Source organism: Lemur catta, chromosome 1 (genome assembly GCF_020740605.2).
Source record: "Lemur catta isolate mLemCat1 chromosome 1, mLemCat1.pri, whole genome shotgun sequence".
Classification (NCBI taxonomy): domain Eukaryota; kingdom Metazoa; phylum Chordata; class Mammalia; order Primates; family Lemuridae; genus Lemur; species Lemur catta.
The window spans coordinates 186,399,411-186,422,369 of NC_059128.1; the positions used below are offsets into that span (position 1 = coordinate 186,399,411).

The following is a 22,959-nucleotide window of genomic DNA, read 5'->3' on the forward strand; positions in this document are numbered from 1 at the left end:
GCGAGGAAGGTTGGAGGTCACTTCAGCTGACCACAGAGGCCCCTTGCAGGCAGTGACATTCCCCGGTGGGAATCGCAGAGGGAAGGCTCCCGGCAGAAGGGCAGGGAGGGAGAGGGGAAGCCGGCATTTGGGCGTTTTCCAAGGACCTGGCAAACAAATGTTCCCCAGAAAGAAGATGAAAATTTAGCTCAACAAGAAGGAAAGACGCTGTTTTTAGAATCACTATGATTACTCACTTCAGAGTTGGTTACTCCTTCCGGCTTTTATCCATCGTTTCTGATTCTAACTCCTCAGGATATTTGAAAAACTGGTTTATTCAAATTACATCAATGTCCTTTACTTGCATCTAAAAAATCAAGGTCAAGCTATGTTGATATGTGAAAGGGAATTGAGATGAATGAAGGCTGACTCCCAGTCTCTGGCCCTGTAATTACTTTCTTTGTAAGCCTGAATACCCAATCAGCTGGACGCCTTCTCAACACATTTTGTCATATTTATGGAATACCTTTAAACAATGGAATCTGGAAACTCCGGCAACATCTGTGTCCAAATATATCTTATCCTGTTTATGTTTTTAATTGAAAATTAAACAATTCTAGATGAACTAATCTATGTTATCATAGAAACTGCATATTTTTAGGTAATTCTTGAAAGCATTTTGCAAACCATTAAAGTAACTTGATATCATGCTATATCTTTAAAAGATATTTCTCAGCTGTGAATACTACTGGAATGAAATCAGAGGTAGCATTCAAAAAAGGCTGCAGCATGAAAAAGTTTGCATAAGAATTTTGATTCCACTAGAAAACCATTTCTTGTAGTACAATCTTATCATTGCCTGTTGACTCATGTAATATGGTTGGTTTGTTCTCATTCCAATTAAAGATGCAAGTCATTAAAGAATTTTTAACTTCATAAAGGCAAAGATTTCTATTAATGTTATCAAGCATCAATCAATGGGCTTCTAATCAGACATTCTCTTTAGGCAAGAGAACAATAACTTTCAAACCTTCTGATTTTGTATGAAGCAACTCTCTTCTCTACACAAAAATTTTCACTTCTGTGATCTGGCCTGACAAAATGCTATTCTTTCATACTCAGTCGAGTTTATTTTAGGTCCAGGCCTCTGGGCCCAACAATTTGTATAGGAAAACAGTTGTGCTGGTTTTCTTCAATCCTTGAGGATTAGGAAAAACTTAAACCAATTAAGGGATCCCAGCACCTAAAGTTTCTTGGGAGGAAATTACTTTTTTTTTTTTTTTGACAGTCTTCTCCTGTTGCCCAGGCTGGAATGCAGTGGTGTCATCATAGCTCACTGCAACCTCAGACTCTTGGGCTTAAGCGATCCTCCTGCCTCAGTTTCCCAAGTAGCTGGGACTACAAAGCATGCACCACCACGTCTGGCTAATTTTTTCTATTTTTAGCAGAGATGGGTCTCGCTCTTGCTCAGGCTAGTCTCAAACTCAAACTCCTTCTCTGTTCAAGCAATCCTCCTGCCTTAGCCTCCCAGAGTGCTAGGATTACAGGTGTGAGCCATAGCACCCCACCGGGAAATTACTTATAAATGAGTGTGGGAATTATCAACAAAATAATTTTCCCTTGAAATTACCTGCTGCTACACAAGAGGAAGTGGTGGCTCACACATGAGGAAATATGTTGTTGTTTTCAAGATTAGATGAACAAGAAGACCAATGCACATTTTCCCAATTTATCTTTTCATTTTAAAAAATGGCTGAATTTAGATGCACCTCAATTGCTTAAGACAATAAAGGATACATGAGTGAGTAAAATAAGAACGCCAGGGATCATTTTTGTTTCGGTGTTTATTAAGATTCATCTCAAGCTGTAGACTTTAGTTGCCATGGTCACGTGGTGTCTATGTCACGGGCCACACTGTATAACATCACAGAGGCCACGACAGGCAGGAAGAGAGTTCTGCCTTGTCCTCTGAGTGATAGAAACAGCCCAGTCGCAGCCTGTGCGCTGTGAGGCTGGCTGTGCAGGGCCCGGAGCCTCCCGCTTTGCCTCTTCTCCTGCCTCCGCCTGCCCCCTAGTGGCCACTCGGGGAAAGAGCGGGAGTCGGCCGGTGGGGTCTCAGTGAGGGCAGAACCACAGCTCCCTGAGAGCCTGCCTCCCCAGCCCAGTTCTCAGGGGCTATTTCCTGGGGAATCAAGCCTCTGCCATGGGTGTTCGGGAGCCTCCTTAGGATGAACACCTCCCTTTCAGTGTCATTGTCCAGGAGCTTTCGGTCCCCCTGTGTCTGCCCTGATCCCCAACTTGTAGGCACCTTCCCTTATGCGGTCCCCACATGAGATACACCTTTCCCAGGAAGCACAAATTATTCCTTCTTTGAGTACTGCAAACTGTAAAGAGCCAACAGAGGACTGTGCTATTGAATATGTTGCCACCATAGAAATCCCTTGTGTCTTCAAGCATACATCGCTACAGCCATTCATTTATTCATCAGAAACCTACTAGGTGCCAGGCCCTGTGCCAGGCCCTGGCGACACAGAAGAAACCGGGCTGAGGCTCCTGCCTGGAGGAGCTTGTGGCCCAGAGAAGCGTTCATCCGTCATTGCTTGCCACGTGACTCGGTGCATGCTGCTGAAGAGACAGCGGTGCTGTGCTGCGGGAGCGGAGGCCGGGGCGGGGGAAGAGGTTTGGATTTGTCGTGGGTTCTTGCCACAGCGAGGCTAAGCCAGCAACTGCTTTGTCCAAATGACTCGGGTAAATAAATGAGGCCGGCACAGGCCGTCCTGACACCACACACCTCCAGAATACCCTGGCTGTGCTGGGAGCTGTTGATGTCAGCTGGGTATTTTCATCCCTGCCCAAGTCACAGTGATCTGACTGTACCAGCCTGTGTGGATGTTGCTAAGAGGAGGCAGACAGTACCATGAGCTCCCTTAGATGACGATCGGCATGATTTTCCCCGCTGTGGTGGTGCTCAGCTCTTGCCAAAGCTCTGTTCTGCTTTGCTCACTTCAAGCCTCACTTAATTTTTTGGAAGCCCAGTTTCCACATTGCTGATTCATAGATATGGAAGACTCAGGAAGGAGAAAATGTAATTATCTCAAATGACTCAAGAGCCCTCCTTGGCTCTGTGATCTGTGTATAGACTTGCACTTTAAAGCTGAGGGTGATATTATCATCTGTGTAGGAAAAGCTGGAAGAAAAACAGAGTAATGTTCTTCTAAACTCCTGGCTCTTGACAAAAATGAGTGTAGAGAGGATGGATTCTCAGCCTTGGCCTGACAATGGAATACCTAATCCACAGGTGAGGGCACCTGTACAGAGCCCTGTCAGGTGGCGAGCTTCCTGGGGGCCCAGGCAGTGCCTTGCCGGCCTGTCTCCCTGATGCAGTAAGCGTTTGTTGGACAAGTGGTCCTCACCTCTAGTTCTGTGAGTCCCCTGAGTCCTGGGAGAAAAAGGAATTAGGAAATTAAACCAGTTGACAGGCCTTACACCCCTAGATTTAAGATTTTTGAACAAATAAGAAAACATTATTTGCCTGCTACAAAACTGCTGAGAGAGATGACAATCAAAGAAGGGTGAGGATCACCTAAGGGAGAGGCGAGGCCAATCAGTTACTGTTCCACCTGGCTGGCTGAAGAGTCTTCCACACATGCAGGAAAACAAGTCCTCCTCCAGGCAGCGTCAGCCCCTGCCGTGGGGCCACCCGAGGGTGCTCTCTGCGGAGAAGGGCGGAGCTGCGTGCAGTAGCAGATGGTGCTGCACTAAAGGCTGCAGGACATGCTGGGGGTGGGGAGGGCAGCAACGCAAACACAGATTCCCTGGAGGCATCTGCCCTAGCACACCCTCCCTCCCCAGAGGAGAGCAGCCTGCGTCCCCAAGAGAAGGAGGGATGGTGTGGCTGGACAAGGGGTAGCAGCAGGGGTCGGGAAGCAGAGCCAACAACTCTGGGAATTGGCCTGAAATCCTTGGTTTTCCCTGAGGCTATTGTAGCCTGAGGGAATGTAAATGTTGTTCACTCTTCGAATTTTGTAATTAGGCTAAAGAAACTCCAACAGCAATTTTAGGATGCTGGTATACTTCAAATTATTTTCCTGTGCCCCAGCTTTGGGTTCTATCCAGTTCTCATTCTCACTGCACTTCTCAGTTTTTTCTCTCTGAGAAAAACTTACCCTCAATAGCACCTGTAATTCATTCATTCATTCAGCAAAGATGGATCGAATGCCCACTGTTTACCACGTCATTCTAAGTACCAGGAATACAATGTCAGCAAAGACAGGCATGGTCCCTGCCCTCAGAAGAGGACCCTGATCAAACACCCACATCAATTAATATAATATTGCAATGTGTGGGGCCCTGAGTATATAATGAAGGGATTTGATTTAATAAGGGATGTCAGGGAAATCTCTGAGGAAAGGATGAGTGAAATGAAATCTGAAGGAACAATAGGATTAACTAGGTCCTGCCAGTCCTGTGCATCTCCTGGGGTGGGATGACACATGTGTTTTCAAGACCCTGAAAGATGGCAAGTGTGACCAGAGCACAGACAGCAAGGGGTGGGGGGTGAGATTCCTGACCAGGCTGGACACGGGACAGGCCATGCATAGGGAGCCACTGAAGCATTTAAGTGCATGGATCCAATGTGTGCTTCAGAAAGATTTCAATCTCCTCTGGAGAACAGCTTTGGAAAGGTTGTAAGAAAGTGTCACTAGGTCAGTTAGGAAGCTGTTTGTTACAGGTGAGTTGGAGACCAGGAGCAGAACAATGGAGGAGAAGATGGGGGAAGGTCAGGACCTGGTGATGGAATGGACAGGCTTACAACATACTCCACACCTGTAAGATCTTCCAACAGCCTTCCCTGCAATAAGTTCCTTTTGTCACAGACTAGATCACCATTGAGATAAAAACACAATCTTCTCCTCTTTCAGGTTTCTGCCTAAGGATGTCCCTTTGGCTTGTCCCTAGGGATACCTTCATGGTTTCTATAACGCTTTCTCTAAAAAAGAAGGGAAAGAATGTCCACAATGCCTGGGACATATCAACTGCAAGGTCATGGATTGAAATGGTGATAACAACTCAGATTACAGGACGGTCAATTTTCAAGCTCCCATGACCTTAACTGTTGGGCTGAGGAGCTGGGATCAGATCAAGAGAGCTTCACGCCACTGTGGGCTGCTGTAGCCTTTGATCTGCTGCTGATTGAGTGCTCAAAATACATGTATTATCCAATTAACAAAAGTAGTCTTCTCCCAAAAGCTTTGAGAATGCTATAATAAGATTCTTGCATCAAGTGAGAGTAGAACTAGTTACCAGATGCCCTCTTCTGCCTAGGATCCTTACTTCCGTGAAACAGTCATTGATCCATTCCAGGAATGGTGTTTTAGCATGGTGCTGTGCCAAGCACCAGGGATCAGAAGATGAAGAAATGTTTCCTACCCTCCAGGAGTTACGCCTAGCAATCCTGCCAATGAAGACAGCACAGGCAGAGGCAAAGCCTTGTGGAGACCCCAAGGCCATGGACAGGAGCTCTGCCTGACTGAGTTAGGAAGGTTTTCCAGAGGTCACATCTGAGCCAGGTGTCAAGGGTGAGCAGGACTTTATCTTGCGGAGAAGAGGCTGGTTGTCTGGTTTCAGGCAGAAGCAGCAGCTCCTACAAAGACACAAAGACACCTAAGAGTAAAATGTGGCCAAAAAGTGGCCCCTGGGGTATGGAGGGGCTATAGCCGGAGGTGAGACTGAAGACAGAACTCTGCTGGGGGTCACTGGAGGGTCTTTACCCGGTTTGGGGAATATACTGCATTAGTTTTCTATTGCTACAAAACAAATTACCCCAACACTGAGAAGCTTAAAACAACAAGCGTATTATCTTACAGTTTCTATGGATCAGGAATCCAGTTGCAGCTTAGTGGTCCTCTGGATCAGGGTCTCATGGGCTGTAACCAAGGTGTCTGCCAGGACCAAAATCAACTCAAGGTTCTGCTGAGGGAGGATCACCTTCAGGCTCCTCACATGACTGTTGGCTGGAGACATCAGATCTTTGCCACAAGAGCCTCTCCATGGGTGACTTACAACATGGCAGTCAGCTGAGAGAGCGAGAGGCTTTTTGTAACCCCATCTTGGAAGTGACATCCCATCACTTTTGCTGTATTCTATTTGTTTAAAGCCAGACACCAGGTCCATCAAGCCACATTCAAGGGGAGGTTACACAAAGGCATGAATATCAGGAAGTGGTGGTTACTGGGAGCTGTTTTAGAGGCTACTTACCACATATACCAAGAGCTATTTAAGGCCCCATCTCAGCATTACTCCATTCTGCATAAATTATATAGAGAGACATATAATTTCATTGCATATTAGTTTGTTTGTGTTGATGGGTACATTCTGGTCCTTAGGAGCCCTGAAGAACAATGTGCTTCATTTCACATCTCTCCCTAAGGATTTTACACAACCCACTTGGCACTCACACTGTTATTATTAGATGGATTCAGCCAAAAGCTGCCTGTGGGGGTAGAGATCAGTGGGAAGGTAAAGCAGCAGAGAAAGGAAGTGATCAGGACCCTAAATGGAACAAAGAAAAAGGTCACATGCCAACTGCAAGTTAGAAATGAAACTGAGTGGAACTAAGCATCCTAGATGACAGCTCATACACACAATGCCAACTTGCCACAACTTGGCAGGGCCCTTGGTTTTCCCACATGCAACTGAAAATAGCTAGCATTCATCCTGAGGGAGTGCTACTAAAATAAGTAACTACTGGGAGCTATACCTCACCGCTCATTCAAGCTGGAAGCAGTCTGCAATTATTTTGCTGAAATTAGATTCAAATTAAGTTGCCACTTCCGGAACTTTCTCCTCTACTATATTACAAAAAGAAACTCATTTTTGAACTCTGAAAGGTTAGATGTTACTTCTTAAAAATAAATGTAATCTCTGATAGAACATCCAAAAAGACAGATTATTGATATTATCTCTTGTGAGATCTCATCCCTTCATGAGCCAGGTCTTCTAATTTTCAGACCTGGGTTTAGTTGCTATGGATGCAGAGTGACAGGCCAGTAAAGGTAACTGGGGAGGAGGAGTGACTTGCCCACAGGTGAGATACACTGTGTTTAAACTTATAGGGGTGGAGGAGGGGATTGTCTTCTGGGATGTGTGTGGATGGTCCTGCTGCTGCTTTTTTTTATAATAGTCTGAAAGCTTTCTCAGTTTGCATCCATTTGGATGCAGAAGTTCTGCTGTTTTAAAAGCAAAACAGAATGAGCAAACATACATGAATACAAACCATAATAATGATCATTTGGAAGTCTCATCTCAAACTTGGCTAAAAGTATTAATAACTGGCATACAGATAGTGGGGGTATTTGGGAGTTTTCTGCTATGAAAGAGCCCTCGCCCCGAACTGTACTATCTCCTTAATAAAACAGCATCTTCTTTGACCTGCCTATGGAAGAAGTAGGTGAATTTCTAAGAGCCCAGTGGTGCTGGACCCTAGGAGGCTATGGTGGCTTCCAGGGTAGGGCTGTTTCCCTGCAACTTTGAATTCCAGTTTCCCTTTGCAGAAGGCCAAGTTACTTTCTTCTCATTGTTGGAGACATTAGTCATGGATGAAGCACATTCAAAACTCCCCTGCCCCTGCTTTTCACACACCCCACACATTTCCCACCCTATATTCTCATTCTGATCTAGTGAATCTTAGAAATGACATATTGAATGAAGAGCCTTCCTGGTAACCTTTCCTTCTAGGTGTAGTTTTATTTTTGTGGGGTTTTGTGGGCGGGTGTATGTATCTCCATCATTCTCAAATGAAAAATTGCTAAAAGGTCACCTAAGCAAATCCTTAAGATGGTGAATCTCTACAACCTCACTTTAATTTTAGGGGTTATTTCATTTCTTGCCTTAACTTTTACAATTATTTTCAGTGTCTCCTTTTCCAGACTTCGTAGGACTTGGAAAGAAAATGAAATGACGCTAAATGAAATCAAAGCAAATCGAGTGATCTGAAATGAACTGATGACAGCAGTTTCCCCAGACAGCTTGCAGTCCTTCCGGCAGCACATCTCCCTCCCGGGTACAGTGAGTTCAGCTCCACATTTATTCTGACACAAGAAAGCAAAGGCAAAGGCTTTAGTTGACCCAGATCAGGTGAAAATGCAAAGCAGCCACCTTTTCTAGACAACCGTCTGCCTTCCCAGCACTCATCAGCCTGAAAACTCCTGTCTGAAAAAGCAGGACTTTAAGTCCTAACAGGAAAAAGTCCTTACCCTTAACGATGAAGGGGAGAACATGCCCTGCACAGGCACAAGCTAGGCTTCAGGAGAGTGCACCTTGGCAGAAGGGCTCCCTCCTCCCCCCCAGCTCACTGCAGGCCCAACCCTTGCAGAAGGCATCCCACGTTCCCTGAGCAGGGAACGGCAAACTGAGATAGACTACACTAGACTTCAAAAGATTGCACACAAAGGGAGGAAGGTTGAAGTTATCAATATGCAGAAATTCAGAAGGTTAATATCGCATTCATTTTCACCATTTAGGAAACGTTTTGATGAGCAACCTTTTCCCTTCCCTGATTTCGAAAACTAAAAATAAAAAGTGCTCCGAGGAATAAGATCACAGGATGAATGAGGAAAAAGGTGCTCGCCTTGCCTTCTCTCCTCCCATTCTCTCTGCCAGGGTAAAATAGCTGCCCAGGTTTTCTTATTCATCCCTGAGCGGCAAGGAAGGGCCTGCCTCCCTGCGGACCCCGCTGCCTCTTAGCGGCTTACAACATCGGGTGACGCCTGCAGACCTCCCATTCCCCGCCCCCAGCCCAGATAAACGTCCTCAGTGACCTTTAAAGTTTTCAATTTAATCCGAGGTATCGCTTTTAAGAGGAAAATCCTCCTGACTTTCCGAGTCGGCAGGGATCTGGGGCCCGCCCCGCCGCCCGCCGCAGGCCGCCGAGCCCGGAGCGCGTTTCCACCTGGGCGGGGAGAGACGGATCGGCCGCGCTGAGCTCCCGGCGCGCCCAGCAAAGGCGCCCCGGCTGGAACACGCTCTCCCGCACGGGGAGCAGCTTTCCCAGGGGCCTTGCCTAACGAGGGCCAGCTGCCTCCCCCGCGGGCCCCAGCTCGTTCCTGGCAGGCCGACCCCATCCCCGGCCCCAGCGCCGACTTTCCCAGCCCCGGGGGAGGCGGCCGGGCGGGGAGGAGGCTGCGCAGGCGCGCGGGGGGCGGCGCCCGCTCCAGGCCCCGGGCGAGCACGCGGGCGTCAGCCGCGCTGCTGGCGGCAGCACTCCGAGAACCCAGCCGCGCGGCTCCCGCAGGCCGTCCCGTTTCTTGGCAGCACGTTGGGAACACTGCACCCCTGGAAGAGAGCCACAGAACGTTAAAGTCACAGGCTCCTTGGAGGGCATCTGCGTAATGCCTCTCTTTTACAGATGAGGAAATTGAGGCCCAAAGAGGCGATGAGAAAGGCCCAAAGCTGCATTTCTGGCTCCTGGCAGCTGGGACGAGATCCAGCTCTTACCGGCTTGGTTACGGGCTCCTTCAGTGAGCGCTTATCAAGCACCTGGATACTGTGTACTTAATGTATGTGTGACGGCGAAAGGTAGCCACGAATACATAAGAAGCAACGTAACTGTGGCCGCCCCGGACTTGGGCATAGAATCGGATGGACCTGGGTTTGACTTGATGCTTTGCAGGACATTACTAGTTGGATGGCCTTAGTGAGGAAGTTAACCTCTCTACTACACTTTAGTTTCCTGGTCTGCAAAACAGATTAAAAAATAGGCTAGGGTCGTGGGATTTAAATGAGATGAGGTACAAATTGCTTAGCACAGTGCCTGCATGTGGAAGGCATTCAAATAAATATTCCTGCAGTGTTTTGAGAAGTAGAAAGTGCTAGGCATGTAGGCGTTCAGGAGACAATCACGGTACTCGCTTCCAGACAGAAGTCATGCGGAACAAGAGGGAAGGTGCTTTCCCACGTGCGACACTTGGGGAGACTTACACAGCCTTACAGGATCTGGCATGACCGGAAAGGAGGAAATGGCCTCTGTTAATCTTTCCTCCAGCTTCTCTTGCCCTCCGGCTCCCGCCCCCCAACTCTCTCTGTGACTCATGGTGGCTGCAGAGAGACATCTGGACCTCTTATTGGGGTGAAATGTGTTCTGCTAGGTGGTGTAATTTACGTTTTAAGTCCCACTTTATCACAGGGGCCTCTCTCCTCTTTTCCTACATAAGACAGACACAAGAAGGAGGAATGGAGTTAAGTGGGTAAAAAGGAATGGTGGATAAGCAGCTAAGGTGTCAGACTGGCATAGTCTGGGATCATAGATCATCAGAGTTGAATATCATCCAGGTGGACTCCCTCATGTTAATGAAGTGAAAACCTGTAAAAGGTAAAATGATGTCAAGTTTCAGACTCTTTAGAGCCCTGGTGTTCTCTATCCCTGTAGTTCATTCATCCATTCTACACAAACTGCTTTGGATGGATACCTTATATACTGCCAGGTACAAGGTTCTGCCTTGGCAGGTAGGGAAAGAGAAAAGGAAACTAGGAATCCAGGGGGATTCCCAGGTTCTTCCTTGTGCAGCTTCATGGAGGGTGATACCATTTACCGTGATAGCAAGTAGAGGAATAAAAATTGGTCTAAGAGAACAATGGCATGTTTTGAACATGTTTTTGATGTACTTGTGGGACTTCCAGATGAAGACCTCCAGGAGGAGTTAGGAACATGGATGCCAAGCACCGGAGAGAGGCCTGGAGGTACCCACTGGAGTCAACCTAGAGGTGATCACTGAAGCTGGGGCAGGGCCAAGATGGTCCAGAAGAGCAGTCAAAATGAGAAGGTCATGGAATCATGAGAACTGAACTTTTACAGTTACCAGCTTCTAAGGACCAAATAAGGTGGGGCATGGTGGCTCATGCCTGTAACCCTAGCACTCTGGGAGGCTGAGGCAGGAGGATCACTTGAGCTCAGGAATTTGAGACCAGCCTGAGCAAGAGCAAGACCTCATCTCTACCAAAAATAGAAAGAAAAAAAAAGGATTAAATAAGAGATCCTGAGGAATGTGTGGAGAAATGGAAAGAAAACATGGAAAAAAGTGGCATCAAGCAGTACACATCAAGACTGTCCAGGTTGAGGAAGTGGTCAGGAGTGGGAAATGCCACAGAGATGTCAAGCAAATGAACAATAGAATGTGTTCATTGAATTTGACAATGAGGAAGTCATTCATGGGGTCTAAGAAAAGGAAACACAATAATTAATTTTACTCTAAAATGTATACTATGTCTTTTGGAAAGAGCATTATTCCGTAAGAGGTATCTTGAAATTTATGATATATAAAACTTAAATCTCAGAATTGAAAAACTCTTTGGGAAAAAAAAAGTCATTAATCACAATAAGGGGAAATAAACTCATCATGCCCTGGCATCTGAGTCACAAAATTAATTCAGAAGGGGCTGGCTTTCTCTGCATGTGGAATCCCAAGTATTCATTTATTCATCAAGTATTTATCACACCCTTCATAGCTTCTCTGCACAGTACTGGGCGCTGGGGATGTGAGGACGAGTAAGACAGAACTTCACTCTGGGTGTGAGGGCACACTGAGAGCTTGCAGAAGGAACAGCCTATTTTTCAATGGGGCCACGGTTCAGAGCCTAGCCAGGATAATAAACTGCCTGAAGGGTTTGCATTTCCCACAGTGCCCAGTGCAGTGCTGGGATGTACTTGTAGAAAATTTATTGCTGTGGCTAAGGTGGAGGAGGTTTGGAAATCTTTGGCAGCCCTGAGGCAGGTGGGCTCTGTGACAGCTGAGAAATAAAAACTCCTGGTCTTCCCAGCACCTCAGTATGTGTGCTCTGGCGTGACTTCCAAGGCCAGGGACATCCATTCAACAATTATCCATTCAACAGATGATTTTGAGCACCAACCATGGGCCAGGAACTGCTCAAGCAAAGCAGACTAAAATCTCAAGAACTCCTTCTGGAGTAGTGGAGGGGGAGAGATAATATATCAAAATGGTGATAAATGCTATGGAGAGAAAGAAAAGCAGAGAAAAGGAGGACGGGGGATGTAGGGTGAAGGTTATGTGATATGAAACAGGGTCTTTAAGAAGTCCAACCTGAATACTCAGATCCCTCAGTTACCTGCACCTGAAAACTGTGGCTGGTGATGCATTAGGAGCTCTGCAAAGAAAGTGCCCAGCCTCCTCACACCAGAGTTCTGGGGAAGTGGCCACCTGGGGACAAGATAGGCCAGTGTGCGTCCTCCTCTACCCTCAGAGAGTTTTCTCATCTGGTGAGGGGACTGGTGCAGCCGGAGTCTGGGGCAGTTAATGCCTGGGGAGGAAATGGTGTCCTTTATTCTGGGAATGAGGGGAAGGTTAGTTTAGATGTAGGCAGGTCCCCAGGCAACGTCTTCTGGGGAAAAAGAGCATCTAGCTCCGCAAGGAAAGTTTGGTAAGGCCAGGATGGAAGGTCATCCTGCCCCTAGGAGGGCTGGGGCCAGGACTGGGTGCTGGCCCTTGCTAAAGACTGGAGTGTCAATCAGGAAGGAGGGTGGATGCCAGGTCACTGGAGTGGGCTAGGAGGGGAAGGCACAGGGATGCAGGCCCCACCTTCAGTTGGCACCAGGCCACAGCTGGGAGGAGACTGAAGAGAACTCAGGTTCAGGTGTAGACCTTTGGTCTGGAACAGAGGGTTGGTGTGAGGTGACCAGATTCAGAGGCTTCAGAGATCAAGTCAAGGAATTTGTGTTTTTCTCAGATCTACTAACACTGGCTAAGGTGTCTCTTTGCAGTAGACAGGACTTGCTTGTTCTGTCATCTGAATAAGCACCACAGTTCTTTTAACCATGAGCCAAGTAACACCGAAATAAATTGTAGGTTCATTGGGAGGGAAGCTATGGATGGAAGGGTGATGAAATGGCAAGGAATCCACAGTTTTTCATGCCCAGAGTATAATTCACAATGGAAACCAAGCAGAAAGAGACTTAAACCCCTGGGGAAGAGAACACTATGTATAGTAAACAGTGGCCAGCACACTGTGCCTTCTTGTGTGAACTCCAGGGTCAGAACAACAGGTCATGTTGCCACTTTGGTCATGGGATTTGGATCAGAAAGAATGTGGGATTTGGATTTCTCTCTGGGTTTGGCTCTTGACTCTGTCACCTGTTGGCTGTGTGACCTTGCGTAAGTTTCTCCACCCTATGAGCCTTTGTTTCTTCCTCTGTATAGTGGGAATGTGCAATCTAGAATCTGCACTAGGATGAAGTCATGTCTAGTGAACTCATGGAAAAAGTCCATGGGGGTGTGAGGAATCCCCCTCTCTTAAAGAAATGCAAGGAGCCAAGCACAGTGGGCTCACCAAGTGGCAAGGTATCCATGTTGGAGGAAGGAATATTTCTGAGTACACTGTGCTAACAGTGGTTGGAATCCATCCTTGCTCCTACCCTATATCGGATCCATGGGTGGTTCCTGGGCAGAGCTTTCACTAAAAGCTAAAAGAATTGTTTCTTAATACTCCGTAAGACACTGGAGCACAAGGGTCATTGTCATGAGACCCTTATAAATGAGTATAACAGGAGAGAATGGCATCTTCTCCACTTGACATTTTACAGGGCAGCCTTACCAGAGTGAGACGGCAGAGGAGAGACAAGGACAGTGCCTGGCATCTGGGCATTGATTCCTTGGTGAGCACATATAAGACCTGCTACCCCAGGAACTCCCCAGAAGTACAGGGTGGAAGGCACTTTGCTAGGAGCTAGGTTCTACATGAGAAATGGTGGTAACAAACGAACCTTTGGATTATTAGTTTTCATGTGGTTTCATTTGCCCACACCTGGTGTATTAGTCAGGGTTCTCCAGAGAAACACAACCAATAGGATATATATAGATATATAAAAGAGGATTTATTCTAGGAATTGGCTCACACAACTATGGAGGACAACAAGTTCCATGATATGGCGTCTGCAAGCTGGAGAACCAGGAGAGCCAGTGGTGTGATTCAGTCTGAGTCCAAAGGCCAGGTCTGACTTCAGGGTATTTTCGAATATGGCACAATTTATGGCCTATGGAATTTAAGTGGAATTAAGAGATGACCAATAAACACAGCTTAATTGACAGTAAAATTCCTGACTCTACTTTTTTATTTATTCGAGTTTACAAACAATACAATTTTCAAATTACCGGCTTCAGAAGAGTTCTTAAATCATTGACATATATTCAGAATTCATGGAATCCCAACTATTAGAACTTGCCACTGAGGGAGATGCCACCAGAAGACCCACGCATAGCTGAGTGACTCTACGTGTGAACTTTCATTTTTGACAGTGCTGTGTCAAAAATGTGGCCCATATTGCACTGGATTGAGGGTGAGGAAGAGATTCTCAGTCAAACCTGCCCAATTTCCTCAAACTTTGTTTAATACAAATGCCAAAGTTTGACACTTTGTAACCACTTTGCTTTCTTGGCAACTCCAACTTTGACAAGAGAGTAAGAATGCCTCCCCCTTGACAGGAACAGTGTGTGAAATGAAAGATCTCAGGTGCTATATTGATTCTTGACAGTTCTTCAGAAGAAAACACCTCCTGCCTGTTCCGTTCAATCCTAGTGCAGGTGAGTCACCGCATTGCCAGCCAGGCAAGTATTTTAAGAAACAAGAAATCTAAGCTGGAACCAGCAGAGAAAGACGAGGGATGGATTATCGCCATTAGCTTTGATGGTGTCTTGTTGTCATGGTGCTAGGAAAATCACTATCATTTAGAGTCCCACTCACCAGCTGTTTTGCTGGAATTTTTTGACATGGGAGGCTGCTGGCCACCCCAGCACAGGCATGAAACACGGGTGTGCGCACACACGTGCACCTGCAGCAGTCACCCACTCTGGAGGGCTCACGCTGGTTGTCTGGGATGTGGTTAACAGACTGTGCCATGTGTATCCCAGCCCTGTTTCCCTAGATCAGCTTGCAGGGAGCCAGCATGACTCTGCCAGCTACCCACATCACATGACATCCCTGGAAGCTTTGGAATGGAGTTAGCGACTGCGTGAACCCACCTCAACCTCTGCTCCCTGGTTCAGCACTTGGCTCTGGAAAATACCAATGTTGCCTGTCTCTTAAACATTATTTCAAGGCTCAGATTTTATGCTATTCTGAGGGGCAGAGAGACCTTCAAGGTCTGCCAGGAGCTGAGGGGTGAGGGTGGAGGAATATTGCCCAAGAAAAATGACTAGTACGCATTGTGGGGCTGCGTTCCACAGCCTGGCATTGCTGGGAAGACGACCTCCTGGCATCTGCACCGCAGAGCTCCCTGTGTCTGCACCGAAGTGGAGGAGAGAGCATTCTTCAGTACCAGGAGGCCAGCTTTGAGGAGGAAAGTAGGTTCTGTCATGGCCCTCTAGGATGAAGTGGCCCAGAAGCCATCAGGATGCACGGTGTTCCCCGCGAGGACTTCACACAGGGCTGCCTCCCTCCGTCCCTCCTGCTCTTCTTTCAGCTGTCCTTACCTGGGGGACTGCAGTGGCGGTGGGGGTGGAGTAGCTGTTGGGGGTGTCTACTTTGCTATCTGGCTTTTCCTGAGTCCGCTTAATTAAATTAAACCTTTGTGAGAATGTAAAAAACAAACAAGCTCCATATCTGGGCACTGTGTCCCCTCCCCCAGATTCTGACTCGGGAGCTAGGAGCACACTTTTATTTATTTGTTAAAGGCACAAGTAATTCAATTGCAGGTGGTCCTGGACCATTGCTTTGAAAAACACTGGGGCAGAAACAAGCTAGCAAGCATATGGGATACATCTGGTGTGAGTGATAATTCTAGTTTCTAAAAATATTATTAGAGGCTGGATTATGTCCCACCCAGAATGCATATGTTGAAGCTCTAACCCCCAGTACCTCAGAATGTGACTATTTGGACATAAGACATTTACAGAGGTCATTAAGTTAAAGTGAGGTCATTAGGGTGGAGTCTAATCCAGTATAACTGGTGTCCTTATAAGAAGAACAGATTAAGACACAAATGTACACAAAGGGAAGAACATGTGAAAACAGAGGGAGAAGACAACCACCTGTGAGCAAAGGAGAGAGGCCTCAGGAAAAAAGCAACCCGGCAGACAACTTGATCTCAGATTTCTAGCCTGTGAGAAAATACGTTTCTGTTATTTAAGCTGCCCAGTCTGTGGTATCTTGTTGCGGCAGCCTGAACTAATACAAACAGATGCCTGATTTCACCTAATAATCATCTCGGAAGGTAGAGATTGCTTCAATATATTGTATAAACAGGCTGGTTGATGGACCAAGGGACATGAGCCCCAGACCTGGAATGGCAGAGGTAGTGTGACGTGCACAGAAAACATAGCTTCTGGTGTCAGACATTCCTGCAAAAGCCCAGAACTGTCTTCCCTGGCTCACCACCTGAATGACTTTAGACAAGACAGCTATTACTGTCTTATTTAACAAGTATGTATATAGTACTTACTACGTGCCAGGTAATACACTAAGCACTGAATGAATATTAACTCCTTTAATCCTCATTACAACCTTGTAATGTATATACTGAAGGAAGATCTACAATCTCTTATTCAAACCCTTGGGACCAGCAGTGTTTGGTGTGTCAGAATTTGGGGATTAGAGAAAGGTCACATGGTATATGAACCATATGCTACGTGCATCCTGCGGCATCCGCACCAGTGTCCCTGTTATTAGACCTACTGATGCTTCCGTAGTGAAATGTGTATGTTGCATAAATAAAGACTATAAGTAGCCTCGTGTCAACTCAAGACAGATTTTTAATTCAAATGCACTTATTTCAGGTCATGTGTTGATGCCAAGTGATTTATAAATACTATCTTTGGTATTTGGAGCTTTTAAGGTTTTGAAATTGTGAGCCCGTATTATCCCCATCTTACAGATGAAGGAACTGAGGCACAGGGAAGTTAAACAACTCACCCACATTCATTAACTCGTGGGAGGTGGGGGTGGGATACCAACCCATGCTATGTGGCTCTAAAGTCCACGTTCTTCATGTCCAGCTGGCTGTGCCCTGTGATCCTGCCTACCTCTCTGGACCTGCCCCAGCAGTAGAAAGCAGATTACGCCAAGCTTGCAGCCTTACTGGGAGGACGGGATACCAAGTAGGAGTAGACTCCTATTACAGGTTGAATTACATCCCCCCAAATTTTTATTTTGAAGTCCTAACCTCAGTATCTCAGAATATGACTTTACATGGAGATAGGGTTATTGCAGATATAATTAGTTAAGATGAGGTCATTAGGGAAGGTCCTAATCCAATATGACTGGTATCCTCATAAAAAGGAGAAATTTGGATGTAGAGACAGACACTCACACAGGGAGAATGCCATGTGAACATGAAGGCAAAACTCAGGGTGATGCTTCTACAAGCTAAGAAATGCCAAAGATTGCCAGCAAACCGTCAGAAGCTAGGAGAGAGGGGCATGGAACAGGTTCTTCCCTTACGGCCATCAGAAGAAACCAACCCTGCTGACACCTTGATCTTGAACTTCTACCCTCCAGAACTATGAGACGGTACCTTCCTGTTGTTCAAGCCATCCAGTTTGTGGCATTGCGTGACAGCAGCTCTAGCAAACTAATATAACTCACTCACCCAGCACTGGATTCTGAGCTGGAGATTGGTAAGTGGCAGCTACTCATACTTACTATCATTATGACTGAGGCCTCAGATTCTTCAATGAAAAATAAAGTCAGTGAATCAGATGATTTTGAAGACCTCTTCCAAGTTTTGGGTCTAATATTCTATGTTTATAACATGAGGAAAATTCAACTCCACTTGTACCAGTGATCTGGCTCTTAAAGCATTTTTTTGTTATTGTTTTAAAGACAGGCTATTGTAAAGGTGGTCTCAAAAGGTAAAAAAAGAAAAAAAAACAACTTTTCTCCTGTGTTGTGGGTTGTGCCCCTATACATTAAACCTGAAACCATGTGGGCCCTAATCTGCCTCCTGTTGTCCCAGCTTGTCTTGTGAACTCATCCAGCCCTGGACTTCCTGAGTCTCTCCCCTTATGTTTTCAGGTCTGTGGAGTTAAGCCCACAGCGTGTGTTTGGGCTACAAATTCTGCAGAGGAAAGCAGAAATCTAAGTTAGAGGTTGTTTTCTGTGAGTTAAGAGTGTGTCACTGGAAAGTTTGAGTTCTTCATGTGGAAATTTGCCCCCGAACTGCCATTTCACTGAATAGATAAAAGCTGCTTTAAGAGGGTCCTGAAAAGCAGCTGAATACTTTATCTGTTCATAGAACAGGACATGATTGGATCCAGTCTAGAGAAAGAGGTAAAATGCTAAAAAGTTTTTCTTGGGCTTTAGTGATAGGAATCCCCATTGTCAAGCTGGTTTGGAGCTTTAGGCCTCTGTCCTTAAGATTCTACCACATCAATTCAGAAAATGATTTGATATTGGGGGGGTGTGGTCCCAAACTCCCCATCTGTGGAAATGGGACCCCAATGCTGTGTGTGTACAAAGAATGGACTTCTGGTTTCCTTCCAGCATCTGACTGTGGTATGTAGGGTTCTCCAAGCTGCCTCTCTGACTCCCTGTCAGCCCCTCAACCTTTGTCCGGGAGGCTGCACCCAGCTTCTTCCCTTGAAGCACTTCCATACAAAGCCAGAGGTGGCTTTAGCATTTGGGTAATGGTTTTCATCTTTGCTCCTTGTTCCTGATTATCCATCCCTAATTTTAGGAGAAGTGTGCCTTCTCCTGTCATGGATGCAGCCCAGTGGAATTCTGTTGGGATACAAAAATAGTAGCAGAGTGGGGGTGTCACTTTTGGGAATCTCATGGATGGTGATTCTATTCAGTGTCACATGAGTGATTTAATTAAGCAAGAGGAAGTGTCTAATGGATTGAGCTGCTGGGGAGTAGACACCACATCGTGTTCATTTTTGAATCCTCAGTGCTTAGCTCTGAGCTCGGCACAGAGCAGGTGCTCAATGAAAGTATTTGGTGAATGAATAAATCTTAGTTTTCTTTGTTCTTCAGAGAGGTGCTGTGACATGTTTTAAGTCCAAGCATCCTGGCCACAAACAGGGTTGGAGTAGGCTTCTGCTTTATAACAGCTCTCATGAGTCATGTTCAACAGAAAGGTCCTGGGGTCAGGTAGCAGAGGACACAAAGTCCAGCTCTAGCTCGGTCATCACCCAAGAGGCCCCAGGGGCTTCCACTTCCCCAGGTCTTAGTGTCCTTTGCTGCACATGGAGGCCACAACGTCTGCTCTGCCTACCTCACTGAATGGCTACGGGACATGACAAGAGAACAGATGTGAAAGTTCTCTGGAAGCTTCAGAGAGCACGCTGAAGGTATTACTTTTTAAATAATTGTTATTGTTACAGGTAATTGTAGTGTTACGCTGCTCATAATTATTTTTGACTACTTCAATCTCTTTTGTTCTAGATAAGCCCTCCAAGACCAAAGCTAGGTGTACCCCCTACCCCGGCTGAAGAAATATCCATCTGGGGAGGCCAGGCACCGCCAAGCACAGGCCTCCTTGGAGCTCAGTCACCTGCTTGGTCAGCAAACATTTTTCGCATCACAGGTGGTAAGTGAAAAGTTAAGTCACAGAAGATTGGCTGAAAAATAGTTGTTCTCGGACACAGTGCCTGTGCTCAAAGCCACTCAGAGCAGAAACAGTAAGGTCTTCTCACCCAGAGGACTGTGATCCTCATCTTTGAGCCAGTCAGAGAGTGCTCAGCCCCCATGCTGTCCGTACAGGTGCAGGAGGTGAGGCAACTCGCTGGGGCAGCCAGCCAGTGGGCAGCAGAGCAAGGGCAGGAACAAAGGCTGCCTGATTGCAGGCATTTTTCCTCTGTGCCCCACACCTCTCAGTTGAGGCTGTGGTAGATGGTGCTTTGCATCTTCTGTATCCTGGTGCAGATGCTGTTGCTAAGGTAACTGAGTGAGCATAAAACAGAAACAGCCCATGGGGCCTTGCTGCCTCCACCTATGTGTCCAGACAGTTTCCCATCTCGGCTAGAGAGACAGGCAGGCTTATCAAACCAGGCTGAGCACGTGTGTTGGGGCCTGAGGAGAAATGCCTGGCTCTGTGGAAGTCTACATTTCCTGAGGACTCCTCCTGGGCATGCATTTAGACAAGATGTTGAAGACGGGGGCAGATGATGACAGGCTGAAACTGCTTGAGTGTGCCAGTTGTCAGTGTGTGATGTGGCTGCTTTGTCCACAGCCTGGATTCTGCACCCTTGGTTTACTTGAGGCATCGGTGGAATGAGAGGGCTTGTGCAGAGCCTCAACTCTGAGTTCTGTGTCCCCCAAGATGGGCCCTTCCAAGCTTTCAGACAAGGGCCTTTCTTAAGGAGCTATATAATACCATGTTGCTGATTTCTTCTTGTTCCTTGGAGGGGTTAGCTAATTAGTGCATTATCTAGGGCCTTCTTTACCACTTGTTCTCAACCGCTGCCTTGCAGACTCACCAGAGCTGGTCCCAAAGGCAAGAGGAGAGGGCACACCTTAGTGAGCTAGTTTGGCTGCACTGACAGCTCTGAGGATGGGCAGGTCATGGAGAGGGGCTGCAATTCAGCCTCCAGTGGCTCCTAGAAGAAGCAGACCACGTCTGCACCTAAGACTGCACTTCCTTTAGGGACTCCTGGTTTAGGAACTCATTGACTACATCCCTGTTTTCTTTTAGGGTGCAGGTTGGAGGAGACAGATCAGTCTTGGTAGCTGGTCATAGGGTTCACCCTTTTGGGAGAAGCATGAGCTGCTGCAGGGAGGTAGAGACTGAAGCCTTGAAATCTGAACCCTGACACCCCACAGCTGACCACACACACTAACCCACCCCGCCAACACACACATACACACACACACACACACACACACACACACACACACACACAAACTTCCCACCCACTCTCCAGCCAAATGCAATAACCAGCCATTCCCTGCACAAGTCCTTTGCTTTTCTACCTCTATTCTTTGCTTCCTTTCTCCTTTCAGCCACAGCCGTATTGGAGAGGATACATTGGTTGCAAGTTCAGAACTCAGCTCCCATGAGCTAGGCCAAGGAGGGCGCAGCTGAGATTCCGGAACAACTGGAGTCAGGGGCTCAGAGTTCACCACGACTCTCCCACTGCCACCTCTTATCCCCGCTTGTCTCCAGGTGCCCATGTCATTCTCTCATGGCATATGGATTTCCTCCACATTGCAGGAAACAGGGCTGCCCGAATCCCTCCCCGCCAGCACACATATACACGCAACTCCTAAATTTAACACCTTTGGGATTTCACCAAAGGTACTGCCAGCTTTAAATCAGAAAATCCCAGGTAAGGATTCTGAGCGGCCAGGCTTGGTCGGGTGCCCACCGCTAGACAAGTAAGGCAGGACGAGGGCAAAGTCACAGCAGGCAGCTCCTGTGGTCCGTGGGGAGAAGCGATTTCCAGGAGAGAGAGGAGTGCTGGGCAACAATCCCACAGACATCCACCACAGCGCTCCCTTCTCAAGGGAGGCCCAGCTCAACAAAGACCTTCTCCAAACACCTCTCCAGCTCCACCTGGGCGGGAAATAACATTCTTCTCCTCCTCTCCCTGCCAGAGTGTTCCTCTGTACCTCCCTGTGCATTGAGCGCCGGTTCACCGTGTACTCACCTTTTGAATAACTTTTATTATACAAATACTAATATGTGCTCACTGAAGGAAAATACAGAAACATAAATAAAAAGAGGGAAACAAAAACCACTCATAAACCTGCCATCTGGAGATAATCCCTGTTACTATTTGGGAGTGTGAGCGGGATTTAGATTTGTGTCATTTTTTTCTCTGCCTGCATTCAGCTCTTCAATAGCCAAGTCCAAATCTCACCTCCTCTCTGTGCACCCCTAGAACCGCCACAATGCTTCCCATGCAACAGAGGCTCCGTTTGTGCGTTTTAAATAAGCCCATGAATAAAGAAAAGAAAAAACAAATGGATGAGTGAACAGATGGTTGGAGAAAAAGCCCTCCTACCCAAAAGTTGCCCCAGAAGAGTCAGCAAGAAGGGAAAAGAGGGCATATGCACCCCACCCTCCCTGTCCCTTCCCCAGGCTTCTCTGCTCCCTTCAGAGCAGAGTCAGTGCTAGGAAGTGAGTAGTGCACAGTGAACAAGCGGACCTGGACAATGACCATTGGCGGAAATACTGCAGAGGGACTGAAGCCCTATCTCCACCATGTGACTTGGAACTGTCAGCCATGGCTTAAGCAGAAAGAGGATTCAAGGAAACTACCAAGTCAAGGTGGCCACGTGCATGCGGTATTTGGGGCTCAGCAAGCAATCTGGCAAATTCAGAGCCTCTCATGAATGGGTTCCAAGAAATCTGATTTCAGCAGTGCCTTTGACACAGGAGTACTCCCGCATTACTTTGCTCCTTACTGGGTTGAAGATTATCATTGATTTATCTGGAGCAGAAACAGTAGGATTCCACCTCATGCCTTGGAGGGAAGCCTGGGTAAAGGCAGAGAATTAACAGATCTTTATTATTAATTCCAGTACCACAGCTCCCCACGGGCCCATGCAGTAAATCATGGGCTCTCTTAACAGGAGTTGCTCTGTGTTTAAGTGGAGCTAGTGGTTTTTTGGTTTGTGCCCATTTACTCCTCTCCCGTGAGCCTCCTGGGAGAGGCTGGTTTGTGCAGAACCAAGCGTGCACCGGCTCCTGTTCTGGACTTACTGGTAGCGGTGCTGATGCCTGTTCTCTACCCGGCGCACACAGATGGCACCAGTGTGGGAGCTGATCACGGGCCCACAACCAACAGAGGTGAGCCAGAGAGCAAGTTTTAGTCCCCAGCAGTGTTTTTCTTCTGTCCCCAGTGTTTTTCCTACTTGATCTAGAAGCAGCATTTGGGTTCTAAGGGAAAGGAGCCTGAACTCTGGAGTCTTGCAGACCAGGGTTTAAATCCCAGCTCAACCTCTTAGAAGTTGTATGAGCTTGGACTCTTAGCCAGAGACTTCATTTTCTCCCCCACTAAGTGGTGGCAATGCCTGCCCTGCAGAGAAGTTCAC

General features: G+C 47.0%; 2 long non-coding RNA genes across 3 annotated transcripts; one reads left to right on the forward strand and one right to left on the reverse strand.

Annotated features, from left to right (window-relative positions):
- Window positions 1-3,440: 3,440 nt before the first annotated feature.
- On the reverse strand, window positions 3,441-7,940 carry LOC123641496. Of its 2 annotated transcripts, XR_006736306.1 has the most exons (4): window positions 7,875-7,940; window positions 5,845-6,285; window positions 5,410-5,623; window positions 3,441-3,692 (listed from the first exon to the last, which is right to left on the reverse strand). It is a non-coding gene; the product is annotated as an uncharacterized LOC123641496 (long non-coding RNA). The 2 variants fall into 2 exon arrangements; XR_006736305.1 differs by lacking the exon at window positions 7,875-7,940 and having other exon boundaries at window positions 5,845-7,031.
- An 11,138-nt stretch (window positions 7,941-19,078) lies between these two features.
- LOC123641504 lies at window positions 19,079-21,995 on the forward strand. Its single transcript, XR_006736307.1, has 3 exons — window positions 19,079-19,271; window positions 19,366-19,510; window positions 20,923-21,995. It is a non-coding gene; the product is annotated as an uncharacterized LOC123641504 (long non-coding RNA).
- Window positions 21,996-22,959: the final 964 nt, after the last annotated feature.